This window comes from Papaver somniferum, chromosome 10 (assembly GCF_003573695.1).
Source record: "Papaver somniferum cultivar HN1 chromosome 10, ASM357369v1, whole genome shotgun sequence".
NCBI lineage: Eukaryota > Viridiplantae > Streptophyta > Magnoliopsida > Ranunculales > Papaveraceae > Papaver > Papaver somniferum.
In genome coordinates, this window is record NC_039367.1 from 114,152,761 (window position 1) to 114,159,977 (window position 7,217).

Sequence of the window (7,217 nt, forward strand, 5' to 3'; positions counted from 1 at the left end):
AGTTTTGTGCATCTTTTTAGATAAGTAATCAATTGTTCAGCTTTCTTATGAAGATTCCTTGCAACTTTTATACTTTCCTGAAAAAGTGTACACGTATGTGAGTGTGAGAAGGAGACTCACAGAACATACAAGGGCCAACATCAATAATATTATTTAAGAAGTTCTTCCTTCTATCAAGTTTTTCAAAACAAGTACTTTGTTTAACACTTGACTTACAAGAGTTATTCATCACCACTGAAGAAATTTTGACGGACTTCAAATCCTTAAGTTTTGCAATTTTTGCAATAAGATCACGATTGATCTGGATCTGTTCATCCAACTTCCTTAGGAGAATAACAAGGATTTTAGAACATTCTCTAAGATTGTGATTTATTCCTGGTGAAGCGTTGATATAGACTTTATTGTCCATAGAGTCAGATCGCTACAAACACAGACTTTTGAGGTCTTAACGTGTTTGCCTGCTCTGATACCAATTGAAAAGGCGGGGGTATAACAACCACACCCAATATTTCGATTATCAATCTGTATGGACTAATTCCAATATACTTTCTAGAGAATCAACTAGACAGTCAGACTCAATCTAGAGAAAAGTATATTGAGGAGTTAATATCTCTCTCACTTGATTTGATCTTTACTCAATCAAATAGATATCTACGAGTCTTTATAAAATACAAGGATAATAACTTGGATGGTACCAAAGACCAATATACAAGTGTCAATCAATTTAAATCAACAACCAAATGTTGGATATTCTAATTGATTGATCCTAACGCACAACCTGTGATATTTCAATTATATAACGAAATATAATGCAGAATAGAAATAACACAGACACCAGAAATTTTGTTAACGAGAAAACCGCAAATGCAGAAAAACCCCTGGGCCTAGTCCAGATTGAACACCATACTGTATTAAGCCGCTACAGACACTAGCCTACTACAAACTAACTTCGGTCTGGACTGTAGTTGAACCCTAATCAATCTCACAATGATTCAAGGTACAGTTGCGCTCCTTACGTCTCTGATCCTAGCAGGATACTACACACTTGATTCCCTTAGTTGATCTCACACACAACCAAGAGTTGCTACGACCTAAAGTCGAAGACTTTAATAAACAAATCTGTATCACACAGAAAAGTCTATGACAATAGATAAATCTGTCTCCCACAGATAAACCTATGGGTTTTGTTCCGTCTTTTGATAAATCAAGGTGAACAGGAACTAATTGATAATCCGGACTTATATTCTCGAACAACAACCTAGTATTATCAATCACCTCACAACAATCTTAATTGTATGGTAGCGAAACAAGATGTTGCGGAATCACAAACGATGAGACGAAGTTGTTTGTGATTTCTTTTAATCTTTCCCTATCGGAGATATAATCTCAAGTCAATTATTCAATTGAACTCGGACGATAGAAAATGGAAAGATCAGATCGCTCAACTACAAGAGAAGTAGTTTCGTCTGGCTTCACAATCCCAATGAAGTCTATCAGTCGTTAACCTACAGGGTCTCGGGAAGAAACCTAAGGTTAAAGGAGATTCGACTCTAGCAAACTAACTAGTATCACACATGAGGTGTGGGGATTAGTTTTTCCAATTTCTAGATGTCTCCTTTATATAGTTTTCAAATCAGGATTTGCAATCCAAGTTACCTTGGTAACAAAGCGTTCAATATTCACCGTGAGATGAAAAACCTGATTTATCCAAGCTAATATCTTTTAACTGTTAGATAGAAACTTAGCTTGTCATACACAAATGAAATATGTTTCACTTAGGTTTGAGTAACCCTACCTAAACGTTTACACTTGGTTGGTTCTGTTTATGGGTGAAAATCGTTTCTGCTGATTTTGGTAATTTCGGTAGGTGAGTGAGAAACAAATCTAAACCCTAAAAAAATGTACTGCACGGGAGTACTTTAGATTCGAGAGATCAATCTGTACAACTCCGGCCTAAACCAAGAAATGGCCATTCCGGATTTGCTTCGGACACAAAGAGGAGGAGAGGGCTGGTTTAGGGAGGGAAGCGAAGAGAGTGTTGAGACCAGAACAGTTCTGGAAGAGTAATACTTGACTTGTATCAGAAGGTGAAAGCTTTTTGGAAAGCTAGCAGAGTTGCCTTTCTGAGTATTATATTACTCTTGACCAAAAACTTGTTTTTTTGGTGGAAATAGGTAAGACCTATTTATACAAGTCTAAGTGAAACGTACTCTGGCCTCGTAAGAAAAAGAAACGGATGAGTTAAATGGGAATAGGTGGTAACGCCTGGTATTGATGGAATTTGATGGAATTGATGTTCCATAATGAAAGAGCGTTTCACCATTACTTCCTGCATTTACTAACCGTTTTATTCTTAATACACTGTCTTGAAACGGGCATTTGTGTATGCCACACGCTGTAAACCGCCAAACCAAAACCCTAAAGAGCATCCCCCAGTTTGTGACATGTATTGATGTCTCGACTGTTTTCGTGGAAAACGTGTAGCATGTCGCTGGTGTTTGATAAGTTTAGCTTGAGAGATGTGCCGGCTCAGTGGCGACCTTTGACGGTCGAGATTTTGCATCTTAAGAGAAATCGTGGCCTTTGATGTAGGCACATCATGCCAAAGTTCAAGGGTTGCACGGCATGTGCCAATGGCTTGTGCGGAATTCCTTGGATGTAGGTTGCACATAGGGTGCAAGTGGTAATGCCAAAATGCAAGTGTTGCATGGCATGTGCCAATGGCGCGCGTAGCGGTTTTGGCCCTAGCTTTGCACGGCTTGGCATGCTAGGTTTCAAGGGTCGATTGGCATGTGCCAATGGCGCGTGTGGCGGCTTGGCACTAGGTTTGCACGGCTTGGCATGCTAGGTTGCAAGCGCCGCTTGGCATGTGCCAGTGGCGCGTATGGCGGCTTGTCCCTAGGTTTGCATGGCTTGGCATGCTAGGTCGCAAGCGTCGCTTGGCATGTGCCAATGGCGCGTGTGGCGGCTTGGCCCTAGGTTTAACGGCTTGGCATGCTAGGTCACAAGCGTCGCTTGGTATGTGCCAATGGCGCGTGTGGCAGCTTGGACCTAGGCTTGCACGGCTTGGCATGCTAGGTCGCAAGCGTCGCTTGGCATGTGCCAATGGCGCGTGTGGAGGCTTGGCACTAGGTTTGCACGGCTTGGCATGCTAGGTGGCAAGCGTCGCTTGGCATGTGCCAATGACGCATGTGGCGGCTTGGCCCTAGGTTTGCATGGCTTGGCATGCTAGGTCACAAGCGTCGCTTGGCATGTGCCAATGGCGCGTGTGGCGGCTTGGAACTAGGTTTGCACGGCTTGGCATGCTAGGTTACAAGCATCGCTTGGCATGTGCCAATGGCGCGTGTGGCGGCTTTTCCATAGGTTTGCATGGCTTGGAATGCTAGGTCGCAAGCGTCGCTTGGCATGTGCCAATGGCGCGTGTGGCGGCTTGGACCTAGGTTTGCACGGCTTGGCATGCTAGGTTGCAAGCGTTGCTTGGCATGTGCCAATGACGTGTGTGGCGTCTTGGCCCCTAGGTATGCACGGCTTGACATGCTAGGTCGCAAGCGTTCCTTGGCATGTGCCAATGGCGCGTGTGGTGGCTTGGCCCCTAGGTTTGCACGGCTTGGCATGCTAGGTTGCAAGCGTTGCTTGGCATGTGCGAATGGCGTGTGTGGCGGCTTGGAAGGGAAGCGCTTTGGAAGGGAAACACTTGCAAGGGAAGCGCTTGCGGTTTAGGGTTTGACACGCCGAAACCCTAATTAGCGCCCTTTACTAGAATCGCTGTAGAATCCGCGTACGGACTCGGATTTTGACGGTCCGCCCATTTATCGGACACAAAACAGAATTCTTCAGCTCCTCTCTCGGGAATATTTAGATTTTGAGCTTGTTTAGGGGGCTAAAACAGCCCGACAGTAAAACCAGGAAGAATTCGGAAGGGGTGGCAGTATGGCCAAGGTTAGATTTTGGTTGTACGGCCGGAATGGTATGCCTTTGGCGTGAAAATAGTGCGTGGTATGTGCGTTTGGAACATGTGGCATGGTTGGCATGCCTTGGCACGCGAAGATTGCGCGGTATGTGTGTTTGGCACATGTGGCATGGTTGGCAGGCCTTGGTGTGGAGACGTGGCTGGCATGTCTGGCATGCTGCTGGCACGGTGGTGCGGGTGGCATGTGTGGCATGCTGCTGGCACGGTGGTGCAGATGGCATGTCTGGCATGCTGCTGGCACGATGGTGCGGGAATTAGGGTTTGGTGTATCGAAACCCGAATTTAGCGTTAAAAAAGGTACCCCGATAATTTTTGTGTAAACGCGTTAAATGCTCTAATAAATGTGTTAGTGTCACCGGTGACGTCATGCTATACGTGAGGTTTTACGGTTTTACCCCTGGTCCTAAAACCACCATCAACATTAAGTCCCCTGCTTAGCTTGTAACATGGGCCTTATTGCGAGGTAAGCATAAGATGGTGACAGACGAAGATAGAACTGAGACCGTAAGTCATGAAAAAGGGCCGAGGATATTTGTCTGACCTTTTTCGAGATGTAAGTAGAATCCGCAATCCTTGCATTTGGTAGCTTTGCACGAATCCCAGTATGACTACGTGTCTTTGGGGCCAGGCTTTGGGACGCGAGACGGAGCTGCTAGCATAGACTTGGCATGAAAGGGATTTGTCAGCACCAATGGGCTAAGAATGCGTGTGGGCCGCTTGGCAAAGCATGGCGTCGGCGAGGGCAGCGCGGCAAGGGGAAACGCATGTTGCCGTCAAGGCTCTGACATGGTCCACTGGTAAGGCGTTGGCATGAAAAGCGCGGATTGTCCTGGCTGTCGCGGAGCGTTGGCATTGGATGGGATTAGCATGAAAGGCGCGGGGTGTTGCAAAAGCTGACATGGAGCGTTTTCAAGACTGGCACTGGAAAGGAAAGCGCGGATGTCTTGAGAGTGGCAAGACTTTCTCTTGTGGGCCCGATCGCCTTTCTTCATGCGCGGCTTTAACAGGTAATTCTTTCCTTATTCAAAAATCTTTTTCGAGAGGTAGGTAGCATCCGCAATCCTTTCATCTGGTAGCTTTGCGAAAATCCCGGTATGATTGGGTGCCTTAGGGCTAGGCTTTGGAACGCGAGGCGGAGCTGCTAGCATGGACTTGACATGAAGGGGACCCATTAGCACTGACGTGCATGGAACGGGTGTGGGACGCTTTGTAAAGCAATTGGAAAGGCATGGCGCTGGTAAGGGAAGCGCTTTGGAAGGAAACGCTTGCAAGGGAGGCGCTTGCGGTTTACGGTTTGACACGCCACAACCCTGATTAGCGCCCTTTGCTAGAATTGTTGTAGAATCCGCGTACGGACTTGTATTTTGACAGTCCGCCCCTTTATCGGACACAAAACAGAATTCTCTATCTTCCCACTCCGGAATATTTAGGTTTAGAGCTCTCTTAGGAGGTGAAAACGGCCCGACAGTGAAAATCAGGAAGAAGTCAGGAGGGATGTTGCGGGCCCGGGGTGGCATAGTCGCGCGCCAGTCACCTTTTCCCGTTCATGGAGAAAGAAGGAATCTTCATTCTGTTCAAGCTCTAAAAACTCTGTTCGCATGGAAAGAGGTATCGACCCTCTTCTGTTTTCTGTTGCTCGTACAGGTTCGTGCTTTCGTTTGCATTGTCTCTCCAGTGGATTCCAAAATTTACCAAACTCCATTGCATTCTTGGGATGGATGGATGAAACATACGCTCGGCAGCGATCATGTCAGGTCTAACCTTGGAGGTTGTGGTTGCGTTGTCGGTCCATCCTTGACTTTAGGTTGTTCAGTGTCTGGACCTTCCGATCAGGACGATGATATACCGTGGATGATTGTATGGTAGAAATCTCCCGAAGCCACAAGATGAAATAAATGAGTTGGGAGACATTCTGTTGCCGATGTGCTGCTATCAAGTCTTTAAGTACTTTGTACCAAGAGACATCCTTTGAACCAACTTTTGAATCTTGGACTGTCATATGGAATAGGATGCGGTGAGAAGTCCCCAGTTATCTTCTTGTTAAATACGATGACATGGCCTAATATGTGAATGTATCCTTTTGGTGTGCTTTTGGAGTCTTCGATGCACATGTACGGTTTCATGTTGAGAAATTCTTGCGGATCGTAAAACTTCGGCAGCGATGATGTTGAAATCAGACATAACCAGGTTGAGGGGAGTGAAAGCGTCCCACGCTGGTAGTCCCCATGTGTAGCTTACTTTCATTTCATCGCCTTGAATCCACATCCATGGGATTTGATGCAAGCTTATTGTACTCTTCTAGATGTGATGCCGGAATGCTCTGAATATCACATGGATGAAATATTCTTTGATGGTCGTCGGGATGGACTGCGATGATCAAATGCCCAGTCGTGCTCTTCTTTAGTTTCTGAAGTTGTTTCCTCTGGGAATACTTGGGATCCGTCGCGGCCTCGTAGAGTGTCGAAGGCGTCTTCTATACAGAGAGGTGATGATATTCTTGCGTTGCACCCTTGAAGAGTAGATGACCTTGTTGTGACTATGGCCTTTTTGGTTGACTGTATCTTCCGAGCTTTGACAGTGAAGGGATTCTGTATATATCCTTAGTCCCCAAGTATGGTTTACATGTTTCCATCTTTGTAGTGATTGATGCTGTGGTGAAGCTCTGGCTGATATCAACAAATAAGCGGCAACAGTTCATGGCAGCAGATGTAGTCAAAGGAGACTGCATTGTCGTGGTAACAAGGTAGGTTGGCTGGAATTGTACGGGCATCCATGGAAGTAAAAGGATTGTCTGGATGTGTTAGCGAGCAAACTGTCCATGATCACGAGTTTTGGCGGGATGGATTAAAAGGCGGCCATGACTACGAATAATGGATGACTGTGATCATGATCCTTGACATGGGGAGCGCGGTGGTACGATCCTTTGCAGGAAGAAGCGGCGTTGAAGCAACTTTGGTTCTTGGAGAGGATGTTGAAACTTAGGAATCCAAACACTGAAGTTTCGGCTTCGGATCCTGGAGCAGTTTATGGAAAGAACGCTGAAGCAGAGCGGCTGTTGGAGCGAATGTTAAAGCGGAGCGGCTGCTGAAGCGAACATTAAAGCGGAGCCGTTGGAGAGGATGCGTCAATCAGTATGATGTAAGGCTGGACGTACTTCAAGCGGACAGTGGTTAGGAGTCCCCAGTTCCATCTATCAATCGTGCTCTCCAAGGGAGGTTGGGATTTTGGGACGATTTCTCTGGTTGGA